Source organism: Ranitomeya imitator, chromosome 2, assembly GCF_032444005.1.
Source record: "Ranitomeya imitator isolate aRanImi1 chromosome 2, aRanImi1.pri, whole genome shotgun sequence".
Taxonomy (NCBI): Eukaryota; Metazoa; Chordata; class Amphibia; order Anura; family Dendrobatidae; genus Ranitomeya; species Ranitomeya imitator.
Window position 1 is genome coordinate 218,953,390 of NC_091283.1, and position 14,870 is coordinate 218,968,259.

General features: G+C 45.1%; 1 long non-coding RNA gene across 1 annotated transcript; it reads left to right on the forward strand.

The window, feature by feature from the left end:
* Position 1: 1 nt before the first annotated feature.
* LOC138662720 (uncharacterized) lies at positions 2 to 12,406 on the forward strand. Its single transcript, XR_011318062.1, has 2 exons — positions 2 to 52; positions 11,935 to 12,406. It is a non-coding gene; the product is annotated as an uncharacterized lncRNA (long non-coding RNA).
* Positions 12,407 to 14,870: the final 2,464 nt, after the last annotated feature.

The window sequence follows — 14,870 nt, forward strand, 5'->3', positions numbered from 1 at the left end:
ACGGAAGTAGAAACCTGCCCTCAGTCAGGAGTCACGTGATCGGATGCAGAGGGTGGGTGTGTGTGCTGTGTGCGGCTTCTAGAAGTGCTGGAGGTCACACGCTGTGGTTTGTGCTGCTGCAGCTTTGTGTGTAGGAGGCACAGATATCAGTATAGTACTGGTACTTATACATGTTGTACAGCCCCCCTTGTGCACTCTATATGTTGTACAGCCCCCCTTGTGCACTGTATATGTTGTACAGCCCCCCTTGTGCACTGTATATGTTGTACAGCCCCCCCTTGTGCACTGTATATGTTGTACAGCCCCCCCTTGTGCACTGTATATGTTGTACAGCCCCCCCTTGTGCACTGTATATGTTGTACAGCCCCCCTTGTGCACTGTATATGTTGTACAGCCCCCCTTGTGCACTGTATATGTTGTACAGCCCCCCTTGTGCACTGTATATGTTGTACAGCCCCCCTTGTGCACTGTATATGTTGTACAGCCCCCCTTGTGCACTGTATATGTTGTACAGCCCCCCTTGTGCACTGTATATGTTGTACAGCCCCCCTTGTGCACTGTATATGTTGTACAGCCCCCCTTGTGCACTGTATATGTTGTACAGCCCCCCTTGTGCACTGTATATGTTGTACAGCCCCCCTTGTGCACTGTATATGTTGTACAGCCCCCCTTGTGCACTGTATATCTTGTATAGCCCCCTTTGTGCACTGTATATGTTGTACAGCCCCCTTGTGCACTCTATATGTTGTACAGCCCTCCTTGTGCATTGTCTATGTTGTACAGCCCTCCTTGTGCACTGTATATGTTGTACAGCCCCCCTTGTGCACTGTATATGGTGTACAGCCCCCCTTGTGCACTGTATATGTTGTACAGCCCCCCTTGTGCACTGTATATGTTGTACAGCCCCCCTTGTGCACTGTATATCTTGTATAGCCCCCTTTGTGCACTATATATGTTGTACAGCCCCCCTTGTGCACTCTATATGTTGTACAGCCTTCCTTGTGCACTCTATATGTTGTACAGCCTTCCTTGTGCACTCTATATGTTGTACAGCCTTCCTTGTGCACTCTATATGTTGTACAGCCCTCCTTGTGCACTGTATATGGTGTACAGCCCCCCTTGTGCACTCTATATGTTGTACAGCCCCCCTTGTGCACTGTCTATATTGTACAGCCCCCCTTGTGCACTGTATATGTTGTACAGCCCCCCTTGTGCACTGTATATGTTGTACAGCCCCCCTTGTGCACTGTATATGTTGTACAGCCCCCCTTGTGCACTGTATATGTTGTACAGCCCCCCTTGTGCACTGTATATGTTGTACAGCCCCCCTTGTGCACTGTATATGTTGTACAGCCCCCCTTGTGCACTGTATATGTTGTACAGCCCCCCTTGTGCACTGTATATCTTGTATAGCCCCCTTTGTGCACTGTATATGTTGTACAGCCCCCTTGTGCACTCTATATGTTGTACAGCCCTCCTTGTGCATTGTCTATGTTGTACAGCCCTCCTTGTGCACTGTATATGTTGTACAGCCCCCCTTGTGCACTGTATATGGTGTACAGCCCCCCTTGTGCACTGTATATGTTGTACAGCCCCCCTTGTGCACTGTATATGTTGTACAGCCCCCCTTGTGCACTATATATCTTGTATAGCCCCCTTTGTGCACTATATATGTTGTACAGCCCCCCTTGTGCACTCTATATGTTGTACAGCCTTCCTTGTGCACTCTATATGTTGTACAGCCTTCCTTGTGCACTCTATATGTTGTACAGCCTTCCTTGTGCACTCTATATGTTGTACAGCCCTCCTTGTGCACTGTATATGGTGTACAGCCCCCCTTGTGCACTCTATATGTTGTACAGCCCCCCTTGTGCACTGTCTATATTGTACAGCCCCCCTTGTGCACTGTATATGTTGTACAGCCCCCCTTGTGCACTGTATATGTTGTACAGCCCCCCTTGTGCACTGTATATGTTGTACAGCCCCCCTTGTGCACTGTATATGTTGTACAGCCCCCCTTGTGCACTGTATATGTTGTACAGCCCCCCTTGTGCACTGTATATGTTGTACAGCCCCCCTTGTGCACTGTATATGTTGTACAGCCCCCCTTGTGCACTGTATATGTTGTACAGCCCCCCTTGTGCACTGTATATGTTGTACAGCCCCCCTTGTGCACTATATATCTTGTATAGCCCCCTTTGTGCACTATATATGTTGTACAGCCCCCCTTGTGCACTGTATATGTTGTACAGTCCTCCTTGTGCACTGTATATGTTGTACAGCCCTCCTTGTGCACTCTATATGTTGTACAGCCCCCCTTGTGCACTCTATATGTTGTACAGCCCTCCTTGTGCATTGTCTATGTTGTACAGCCCTCCTTGTGCACTGTATATGTTGTACAGCCCCCCTTGTGCACTGTATATGGTGTACAGCCCCCCTTGTGCACTTTATATGTTGTACAGCCCCCCTTGTGCACTGTATATGTTGTACAGCCCCCCTTGTGCACTGTATATGTTGTACAACCCCCTCTTGTGCACTGTATATGTTGTACAACCCCCCTTGTGCACTTTATATGTTGTACAGCCCCCCTTGTGCACTCTATATGTTGTACAGCCCTCCTTGTGCACTGTATATGTTGTACAGCCCCCCCTTGTGCACTGTCTGTGTTGTACAGCCCCCCCTTGTGCACTGTCTGTGTTGTACAGCCCCCCTTGTGCACTGTCTGTGTTGTACAGCCCCCCTTGTGCACTGTCTGTGTTGTACAGCCCCCCTTGTGCACTGTCTGTGTTGTACAGCCCCCCCTTGTGCACTGTATGTTGTACAGTATCACGATTCACACCGTGACGATCACCCCCACGTCACAGATCAGGGTGACTTTAGGCCAACAGATGGCTATCACATGTGCAAGGGGGGCTTATCTTAGTTATCCCTCCACTCCACAATGTGATGAAAAAAACACACCCAAGGCTATTGACCTCTTAGTTTACAGCAGGGGCTTATTTTAGGTATCCCACTGCTCTTCAATATACCACGAACTGCAGGTATTTATGTATATCCCACTTACAGTTCCCCTTGAAACTGGCAGCTCTCTGGCGCCCCCCTTACTCTCAGGTCAGATTAGGTACTGCACCTGGGGTAATTAGTCGCCAGAAAGACTGCCTGCTATGTACTGGCTGTTGGGCACGCTGCAGCGAGGCGATATTACTACTCCCGCTCAGGCAGGAACAATAATTATCAACGCCGCAGTCGCTACGACGACACCCAAAGGCCTGCACATGGTATGCTGCCACCAGCTTCGATTAAACGGGTCCGAAGCTAACCCAAAACAGTAGCGGAATTCCCTTCAGAAGACTTGGGGTACGTTTTAGAACAGGAAGAACGAATGTAGTATTAACCCCTTAAGCCCCGAGAATGGTTTGCACGTTAATGACCGGGCCAATTTTTACAATTCTGACCACTGTCCCTTTATGAGGTTATAACTCTGGAACGCTTCAACGGATCTTGGCGATTGTACTTCATGATAGTTGTAAAATTTCTTCAATATAACGTGCGTTTATTTGTGAATAAAACGGAAATTTGGCGACAGTTTTGAAAATTTTGCAATTTTCCAACTTTTAATTTTTATGCCCTTAAATCACAGAGATATGTCACATAAAATAATTAATAAGTAACATTTCCCACGTGTCTACTTTACATCAGCACAATTTTGGAACCAACATTTTTTTTTGTTAGGGAGTTATAAGGGTTAAAAGTTGACCAGCAATTTCTCATTTTTACAACACCAATATTTTGTAGGGACCACATCTCATTTGAAGTCATTTTGAAGGGTCTATATGATAGAAAATAACCAAGTGTGACACCATTCTAAAAACTGCACCCATCAAGGTGCTCAAAACCACATTCAAGAAGTTTATTAACCCTTCAGGTGTTTTACAGGAATTTTTGGAATGTTTAAATAAAAATGAACATTTAACTTTTTTTCATAAACAATTTACTTCAGCTCCAATTTGTTTTATTTTACCAAGGGTAACAGGAGAAAATGGACCCCAAAAGTTGTTGTACAATTTGTCCTGAGTACGCTGATACCCCATATGTGGGGGTAAACCACTGTTTGGGCGCATGACAGAGCTCGGAAGGGAAGGAGCTCCATTTGACTTTTCAATGCAAAATTGACTGGAATTTAGATGGGACGCCATGTTGCGTTTGAAGAGCCCCTGATGTGCCTAAATATTGAAACCCCCCACAAGTGACACCATTTTGGAAAGTAGACCCCCTAAGGAACTTATCTAGATGTGTGGTAGCACTTTGACCCACAGAAGTTTATAATGCAGAGCCGTAAAAATAAAAAATCATATTTTTTCACAAAAATGATCTTTTTGCCCCTAATTTTTTATTTTCCCAAGGGTAAGAGAAGAAATTGGACCCCAAAAGTTGTTGTGAAATTTGTCCTGAATACGCTGATACCTCATATGTGGGTATAAACCACTGTTTGGGCGCATGGCAGAGCTCGGAAGGGAAGGAGCGCCGTTTTACTTCAATGCAAAATTGACTGGATTTGAGATGGGACACCATGTCGCGTTTGGAGAGCCGCTGATGTACCTAAACATTAAAACCCCCCACAAGTGACACCATTTTGGTAAGTAGACCCCCTAAGAAACTTATCTATATGTGTTTTGAGAGCTTTGAACCCCCAAGTGTTTCACTACAGTTTATAATGCAGAGACGTGAAAATAAAAAATTTTTTTTTTTTTCACAAAAATTATTTTTTTAGCCCCCAGTTTTGAATTTTCACAAGGGTAACAGGATAAATTGGACCCCAAAAGTTGTACAATTTGTCCTGAGTACGCTGATACCCCACATGTGGGGGGGAACCACTGTTTGGGCGCATGGCAGAGCTCGGAAGGGAAGGAGCACCATTTGGAATGCAGACTTGCAGAGCCCCTGATGTACCCAAACAGTAGAAACCCCCCACAAGTGACCCCATATTGGAAACTAGACCTCCCAAGGAACTTATCTAGATGAATTGTGAGAACTTTGAACCCCCAAGTGTTTCACTACAATTTACAACGCAGAGCCATGAAAATAAAAAATCTTTTTTTTCTCACAAAAATGATTTTTAGCCCCCCACATTTTTATTTTCCCAAGGGTAACAAGAGAACTTGGACCCCAAAAGTTGTTGTCCAATTTGTCCCGAGTACGCTGATACCCCATATGTGGAGGTAAACCCCTGTTTGGGCGCACGGGAGAGCTCGGAAGGGAAGGAGCACTGTTTTACTTTTTCAACGCAGAATTGGCTGGAATTGAGATCGGACGCCATGCCGCGTTTGGAGAGCCCCTGATATGCCTAAACAGTGGTAACCCCCAATTCTAACTGAACCCCTAACCCTGACACACCCCTAACTCTAATCCAAACCCTAATCCCAACCGTAAATGTAATCCAAACCCTAACTTTAGCCCTAACCCTAACTTTAGCTCCAACCCTAACCCTAACTTTAGCTCCAACCCTAACCCTAACTTTTTGCTCCAACCCTAACCCTAACTTTAGCCCCAACCCTAACCCTGACTTTAGCTCCAACCCTAGCCCCAACCCTAGCCCTAGCCCTAACGGGAAAATTGAAATAAATACATTTTTTTTTATTTTATTATTTTTCCCTAATTAAGGGTGTGGTAAAGGGGGGTTTGATTTACTTTTATAGCGTTTTTTATACCGGATTTTTATGATTGGCAGCTGTCACACACTAAAAGACGCTTTTTATAGCAAAGTTTTTGCGTCTCCACATTTTGAGACCTATAATTTTTCCATATTTTGGCCCACAGAATCATGTGAGGTCTTGTTTTTTGCGGGACGAGTTGACATTTTTATTGGTAACATTTTCTGACACGTGACAGTTTTTGATCGCTTTTTATTCCGATTTTTGTGAGGCAGAATGACCAAAAACCAGCTATTCATGAATTTCTTTTGGGGGAGGCGTTTATACCGTTCCGCATTAAAATGGATAAAGCAGTTTTATTCTTCAGGTTAGTACGTTTACAGCGATACCCCATTTATATCATTTTTTTATGTTTTGGCGCTTTTATACGATAAAAACTATTTTATAGAAAAAATAATTATTTTGGCATCGCTTTATTCTCAAGACTATAACTTTTTTATTTTATTAGCTGATGATGCTTTATGGCGGCTCGTTTTTTGCGGGACAAGATGACGCTTTCAGCGGTACCATGGTTATTTATATCTGTCTTTTTGATCGCGTGTTATTCCACTTTTTGTTCGGCGGTATGATAATAAAGCGTTGTTTTTTGCCTCGTTTTTTTTTTTTCTTACGGTGTTCACTGAAGGAGTTGACTAGTGGGACAATTTTATAGATTGGGTCGTTACGGACGCGGCGATACTAAATATGTGTACTTTTATTGTTTTTTTTTTTTTTTTTGTATTTAGATAAAGAAATGTATTTATGGGAATAATATATATTTTTTTCTTTATTAAGGAATTTTTTTTTTTTTTACTTTTTGACTTTGCCCCAGGGGGGGACATCACAGATCACTGATCTGACAGTTTGCACAGCACTCTGTCAGATCAGTGATCTGGCTTACAGTGCTGCAGGCTTACCGAGCGCCTGCTCTGAGCAGGCACTTGGTAAGCCACCTCCATCTCTGCAAGACCCGGATGCCGCGGACATCTTGGATCCGGGCCTGCTGCAGGGAGGGAGGTATGGAGACCCTCACAGCAACGCGATCACATCGCGTTGCTGCGGGGGTCTCAGGGAAGCCCGTAGGGAGCCCCCTCCCTGCGCGATGCTTCCCTGCACCGCCGGCACACCGCGATCATGTTTGAACGCGGTGTGCCGGGGGTTAATGTGCCAGGGGCGGTCCGTGACCGCTCCTGGCACATAGTACCGGATGTCAGCTGCGATAGGCAGCTGGCGATCGGCCGCTCTCCCCCTGTGAGCGTGGCCGATCGCGTATGACGTACTATCCCGTCACTGGGAATTAAGTCCCAGGGCACCTTGACGGGATAGTACGTCATATGGGATTAAGGGGTTAAATATTATACTCTGTCAAAGATTTCAGGCAATGTTTATAAAAAGTCATATAAAGATGTTACAATATGAGACAATTAAAAATATGTACAAGGTAAATTATAAAATAAACAGGGATTAACCCCTTCCCGACCTTTGACGCCACGTAGGCGTCATGAAAGTCGGTGCCAATCCGACCCATGATGCCTATGTGGCGTCGTGGAAAGATCGCGTCCCTGCAGGCCGGGTGAAAGGGTTAACTCCCATTTCACCCGATCTGCAGGGACAGGGGGAGTGGTAGTTTAGCCCAGGGGGGGTGGCTTCACCCCCCCCCGTGGCTACGATCGCTCTGATTGGCTGTAGAAAGTGAAACTGCCAATCAGAGCGATTTGTAATATTTCACCTATTATAACTGGTGAAATATTACAATCCAGCCATGGCCGATGCTGCAATATCATCGGCCATGGCTGGAAACAATAATGTGCCCCCACCCCACCGATCGCCCCCCCCAGCCCTCCGATCTGGCCGGTACACTGCTCCGGCTCCCCTCCGTCCTGTGCTCCGGCTCCCCCCGTGCTTTTGTCCGCTCCCCCCGTGCTCCAATCACCCTCCCCGTGCTCCAATCACCCCCCCTGTGCTCCGTTCCACCCCCCCCCCCCGTGCTCCGTTCCACCCCTCCCGCGCTCCGATCCACCCCCCATGCTCCGATTTCCCCCCCCCCCCCCGTGCTCCCCCCCACCCCATCATACTTACCTTACCGTCTTCTCCCCGGGCGCCGCCATCTTCCAAAATGGCGGGCGCATGCGCAGTGCGCCCGCCGAATCTGCCGGCCGGCAGATTCGTTCCAAAGTGCATTTTGATCACTGAGATAGATTATATCTCAGTGATCAAAATAAAAAAAATAATAAATGACCCCCCCCCCCTTTGAATAGGGTTAAGGCTAGGGTTAGGGGTAAGGCTAGGGTTACGGTTAGGGTTTCGGTATGTGCACACGTATTCTGGTCCTCTGCAGATTTTTCCGCTGCGGATTTGATAAATCCGCAGTGCTAAACCGCTGCGTATTTATGGCGGATTTACCGCGTTTTTTCTGCGCATTTCACTGCGGTTTTACAACTGCGATTTTCTATTTGAGCAGTTGTAAAACCGCTGCGGAATCCGCACAAAGAAGTGACATGCTGCGGAATGTAAACCGTTGCGTTTCCGTGCAGTTTTTCCGCAGCATGTGTACAGCGATTTTTGTTTCCCATAGGTTTACATTGAACTGTAAACTCATGGGAAACTGTTGCGGATCCGCAGCGTTTTCCGCAGCGTGTGCACATACCTTTAGGCTATATTCACACTTTGCGGATTTTGCTGCGGATCCGCAGCGGATTTGACCGCTGCGGATCCGCAGCAGTTTCCCATGAGTTTACATTTCAATGTAAACCTATGGGAAACAAAAAACGCTGTGCACATGCTGCAGAAAAATCCGCGCGGAAACGCTGCGGATTACATTCCGCAGCATGTCACTTCTTTTCTGCGGATTTTCAGCTGCTCCAATAGAAAACTGCAGTTGAAAATCCGCAGAAGAAAACGCAGTAAAAAACGCGATAAATCCGCAGTAAAAACCGAGATGGGTTTTCACTGCGGATTTGGCAATTCCGCTGCGGAAAAATCCGCAGTGGAATCTGCAAAGTGTGCACATAGCCTTAGAATTAGGCTATGTGCACACGGTGCGGATTGGCCGCTGCGGATCTGCAGTAGTGTTCCATCAGGTTTACAGTTCCATGTAAACATATGGAAACCAAATCCGCTGTGCCCATGGTGCGGAAAATACCGCGCGGAAACGCTGCGTTGTATTTTCCGCAGCATGTCAATTCTTTGTGCGGATTCCGCAGCGTTTTACACCTGTTCCTCAATAGGAATCCGCAGGTGAAATCCGCACAAAAAATACTGGAAATCCGCGGAAAATCCGCAGGTAAAACGCAGTGCCTTTTACCCGCGAATTTTTCAAAAATGATGCTGAAAAATCTCACACAAATCCGCAACGTGGGCACATAGCCTTAGGGTTAGGGTTAGAATTAGGGTTGTGGTTAGGGGTGTGATTAGGGTTATGGCTACAGTTGGGATTAGAGTTAGGGGTGTGTTGGGGTTAGTGTTGGAGGTAGAATTGAGGGGTTACCACTGTTTAGGCACATCAGGGGTCTCCAAACGCAACATGGCGCCACCATTGATTCCAGCCAATCTCGTATTCAAAAAGTCAAATGGTGCTCCCTCACTTCCGAGCCCCGACGTGTGCCCAAACAGTGGTTTACCCCCACATATGGGGTACCAGCATACTCAGGATAAACTGCGCAACAATTACTGGGGTCCAATTTCTCCTGTTACCCTTGTGAATCTAAAAAAATGCTTGCTAAAACATCATTTTTGAGGAAAGAAAAATGATTTTTTATTTTCACGGCTCTGCGTTGTAAACGTCTGTGAAGCACTTGGGGGTTCAAAGTGCTCACCACATATCTAGATAAGTTCCTTGGGGGGTCTAGTTTCTAAAATGGGGTCACTTGTGGGGGGTTTCTACTGTTTAGGCACACCAGGGGCTCTGCAAACCCAACGTGATGCCCGCAGACCATTCCATCAAAGTCTGCATTTCAAAACGTCACTACTTCACTTCCGAGCCCCGACATGTGCCCAAACAGTGGTTTACCCCCACATATGGGGTATCAGCGTACTCAGGAGAAATTGGACAACAACATTTATGGTCCAATTTCTCCTATTACCCTTGGCAAAATAGGAAATTCCAGGCTAAAAAATCATTTTTGAGGAAAGAAAAATTATTTTTTATTTTCATGGCTCTGCGTTATAAACTTCTGTGAAGCACCTGGGGGTTTAAAGTGCTCAATATGCATCTAGATAAGTTTCTTGGGGGGTCTAGTTTCCAAAATGGGGTCACTTGTGGGGGAGCTCCAATGTTTAGGCACACAGGGGCTCTCCAAACGCAACATGGTGTCCGCTAACAATTGGAGCTAATTTTCCATTCAAAAAGTCAAATGGCGCGCCTTCCCTTCCGAGCCCTGCCGAGTGCCCAAACAGTGGTTTACCCCCACATATGAGGTATCGGCGTACTCGGGAGAAATTGCCCAACAAATTTTATGATCCATTTTATCCTATTGCCCATGTGAAAATGAAAAAATTGAGGCGAAAAGAATTTTTTTGTGAAAAAAAAAAAGTACTTTTTCATTTTTACAGATCAATTTGTGAAGCACCTGGGGGTTCAAAGTGCTCACTATGCATCTAGATAAGTTCCTTGGGGCGTCTAGTTTCCAAAATGGGGTCACTTGTGGGGGAGCTCCAATTTTTAGGCACACGGGGGCTCTCCAAACGTGACATGGTGTCCGCTAAAGAGTGGAGCCAATTTTTCATTCAAAAAGTCAAATGGCGCTCCTTCCCTTCCAAGCCCTGCCGTGCGCCCAAACAGTGGTTTACCCCCACATATGAGGTATCAGCGTACTCAGGACAAATTGGACAACAACTTTCGTGGTTCATTTTGTCTTTTTACCATTGGGAAAATAAAAAAATTGTTGCTAAAAGATAATTTTTGTGACTAAAAAGTTAAATGTTCATTTTTTCCTTCCATGTTGCTTCTGCTGCTGTGAAGCACCTGAAGGGTTAATAAACTTCTTGAATGTGGTTTTGAGTACCTTGAGGGGTGCAGTTTTTAGAATGGTGTCACTTTTGGGTATTTTCAGCCATATAGACCCCTCAATCTGACTTCAAATGTGAGGTGGTCCCTAAAAAAATGGTTTTGTAAATTTCGTTGTAAAAATGAGAAATCGCTGGTCAAATTTTAACCCTTATAACTTCCTAGCAAAAAAAAATTTTGTTTCCAAAATTGTGCTGATGTAAAGTATACATGTGGGAAATGTTATTTATTAACTATTTTGTGTCACATAACTCTGGTTTAACAGAATAAAAATTCAAAATGTGAAAATTGCAAAATTTTCAAAATTTTCGCCAAGTTTCCGTTTTTATCACAAATAAACGCAGAATTTATTGACCTAAATTTACCACTAACATGAAGCCCAATATGTCACAAAAAAACAATCTCAGAACCGCTAGGATCCGTTGAAGCGTTCCTGAGTTATTACCTCATAAAGGGACACTGGTCAGAATTGCAAAAAACAGCAAGGTCTTTAAGGTCAAAATAGGCTGGGTCATGAAGGGGTTAAATAAGAAAAGGTACAACTCACATGTTCTCAGTTCATATCAGGCAAAACCATGCTGGTGGGCGGAGCTCCCCAAATGTCCCAGTGTATGAGTATGAGGACGCTGGTTAGGAACAGCTTTTGAAGTCAGACTCACATAGGCTCCAGCAGACAGACTCACTGCTGGGGTCTGGCATAACACTTATAGCTCAGCGTGGTGACATCACTAAAAGGGGTTGGTTTACCCAGTCCGTCCTACCTCTTCAGACTTACTAGATTTAACACAAGTTTGTCTAATGCCTGTATCTCCGCTACAGAACATGTCATTGTCATAACAAACCCAGGATTCATCTTGTATTAACATTGGCATTCTAATGAGATCAAATATGTCCTATTTGTTAATCACTCCAGTTATTCTTTATGGTTAATATTTTATAATACCAATCAGTAGTATTATTCATCAGAATGTTAAAGTGCAAGATGCATAGTGTTGCTGTAACGCATTTCTTGATTAACATGTAATTCTACCTGGTATTCTGTTGATCTACGTGATTGTACCGTTCACTTTTATTCTTTGCTTCACTTAATAAACATGATTTATACAAATATGTCCTATTTGTGATGCATAATTACAGAGAAATCCCTACTTTTTACCGGACGGAGTTAGAAGCTTATGTTTAGTGTGACTGACAGAACAGCCGACGAACGTTAACCATATGTATTTTTCCTTTTTCTAGCCTACATCGTTGGCCCAATATCTTACAATAATGGAACAAAGGACTTCCATGGATTTTGGAGCCATTTATACCAGTTTCAGCTAGTGCAGTTGGGAGGGGGCGAATAACTTTCTTGGAGCCTGGAATTTATGGCCCTGGCAATAAAACCCCCTTCTACCACACATTCCGAAGCACACAGAGAAACAAAGAGAGCCAGAGAGAGAAGGGGGGTTTTAGCCCCCAGCATGGGCTGAAGGACAAAGCTACAACATCATATTATATTTCATACAATATCGTGACATACAGCTCCTCTCTTTCTACACCTCTGTGCATGTGTCTCAGTATTTATATCTGTTTTTATTGAACATTTCGCTTTTTCTCCTCCTGACTGCAGCCATTTTCATGTCTTGTTGCGTTCCTCCTGTTTTCGCCTACATTGCTATATCTATGTTGTTACCTGATGTAATCCAGTAAACCACTACTGTGTTTTTCACCTCTCTGTGTATGGACTTTGTTTTCGGCCTCTCTCCTCTTTGGCAGCTTTCTGCCTATGGGAAAAAAAACAATCATTGATGGCGCTGTGGTTTGAATCAGGAGGCACTAGACACCTAGTCCTGTGATGATAATCTCCTGCTGATAAAACACTGTTTTTATTAACACAGCCCAGTAAGTGACACATTGCTGTAATTGGGTTTTTTCCCCCATCATGCTACTCTCAGATTACATAACAAAATCCTGCTGACAGATTTCCTTAAACTGCTCTCTCCACTGCAGCAAAAGCTCTTTATTAGGCCGAAGTCGCACTAGTCTGTAATACGGACTGATGGTATGCGATAAGAAATCGCATAGAACTCGGCCCAATGTTAATCTATGGGGCAGCTCCCATCATCCGTTTTTTCTCATCCGTATTATACGTGTGAGTGAAATCGTATCATGCTGCGATAGTCTGCATATCTCAGCTGAGAAACGCCAATGCAAGTCTATGGGTGTGAGAAAAAAAAAAATCGCCCAGCACACGGACCATCAGTGTGATTTGTGAGAAATGCTTAGGCATTGGGCAGGTGACAGGAAAGGCTCAGCCATTATTTGCTCATTTTGCAAGTGTGTGAGAAAATCTCACCATACAGATGAGAAAAAAAACGCATCCTGGCATTGTACACGGATGAGATACGGATCACCATACGGAGAACATTAGTGCGATTCTCAGCAGACAAAATCGGACACATTTTTATACACTGTGTGTGACTCCAGCCTTAGAGATGAGTGGACCCGAGGTTTGTGCCGGATACCTACTGTCTGGCGCTGAATTCCGCACATGGACGTCTTCTGCAAGTCCAGGAGAGATTTTTTCGCTCCAAAGTTCATGTCCCCATTAATTTCAATGCACTAAAGTTCTGTCGGATGCCTGAACCCGAGCTTCCACCGGTCCGCTGATCCCTTCTGTAAATTTCAATACTTGGTGCGCAGGCCGCTGACCCACCAGTTTATCTCCTGTGCCTCGCGGCTCACTCTTTGGAGAAGCCAGTGCTGTCGGTAAAGTTAGAAGAGACCCCTTGCATCCGGTCACTGACCCAGCACTGGGATGGGGTGTTCCAGCAGCGCACAGCCCCCTCTCACCTTTGCTGTATGTTGATTGACAGCGCTGCATCCGTCACTTATATAGCAGTCTAGTTTCACATGTGTTTGCGCGTCCTCCCATATGTGCGGGTGTTCACAGCCGCAATGCCCGGCCGGTGGCATTCCTTGTGAGTTCCTGGATAGGGTGTGGGACATCATTAGCTCAACAGAAAGGTGTCCTGCAAAAGGCAAGCAAAGAATTTTGCAAACATTCTCTTTTTCTATTGTCACCATATGGCTGTGTATTGTTTCTGGTCACCAGCGCACCGGCCCACCCACAGAAGGAGCACATGGATGGATTATTGAAAGATGCACAAGTCAACTGGAATAATCGTGATTAGATATGGGCGGACCCCTGGATGTTCATGTCCTGCGGGTTTAGCTGAACAGTTAAAAAAAAAAAAAAAAAGTTTACGTTTAGGAACAGTACCCAAACCCGAACCCTATTCACTTGATGGGTTTCCCGAACATACAGTGCAGCAAAAATTGCTTCTGGTCGGCTGTAAAATCTTTACCGCCGGGTAGACATTGTCAAATGACAGCGTGAGCGCACAGCTGTGATCGGAGGTATAACGTTTACCTCTGACCACAGGTGTCGGACGATGGGACTACTGTTCCCAACAGCCTGCTGATGCTAATAACAGTGAGAGCAGGAGCGGCTGATGGGAGTATTCATCAGCTGGCGTTCTAAATAAATAATTAAAAAAAAAAAAAAAAGGCATGGGTTCCCCTGTATTTTATAACCAGCCGGGCAAAACTGACAGCTGGGGGGTTGCAACCCTCCGCTGTCAAAGTTAGAAAGGTTGGTTATCAAGAATAGAGGGGTGCCCACGCTGTTTTTTTTACATAATTTTTAAAAAATGGCTTGGCATTTCCCCCCATTTTGACAACCAGCCTTGCTAAAGCAGACAGCTGAGGGCTGGTATTCTCGGGCTGATAAGGAGCCATGGATATTGCCCCCTCCCCCCCAGCCAAAAAATAGCAGAGCGCATCTTCCCAAAAAAGGTGCGTTGTGATTTTACTTGTGTCATATATTATCCTGGTTATGCACATGACAGCACAGCAAACACCTGGTGTTCAGAGGCCCAACCGGAACAGTAACACAGACTTCCTGGTGAAGTCGGTGTCCGTGCCCGAACAGTAGGTGTACAGTATGGACGCCGAACTTTACTGTGCGGGTCCGCCCATCTCAAATCGTGATAAGTGCATTAACGTATAAAATTATTATTTTTTTAAGACTTATGAAACTAAATGAATAAAATGGAAACAGATCTTGTATGTGTGATGCCATAAAGTTTTATAAAAGCATCAATTTTTAAAGTGCAAAAAGTTAGAAATTG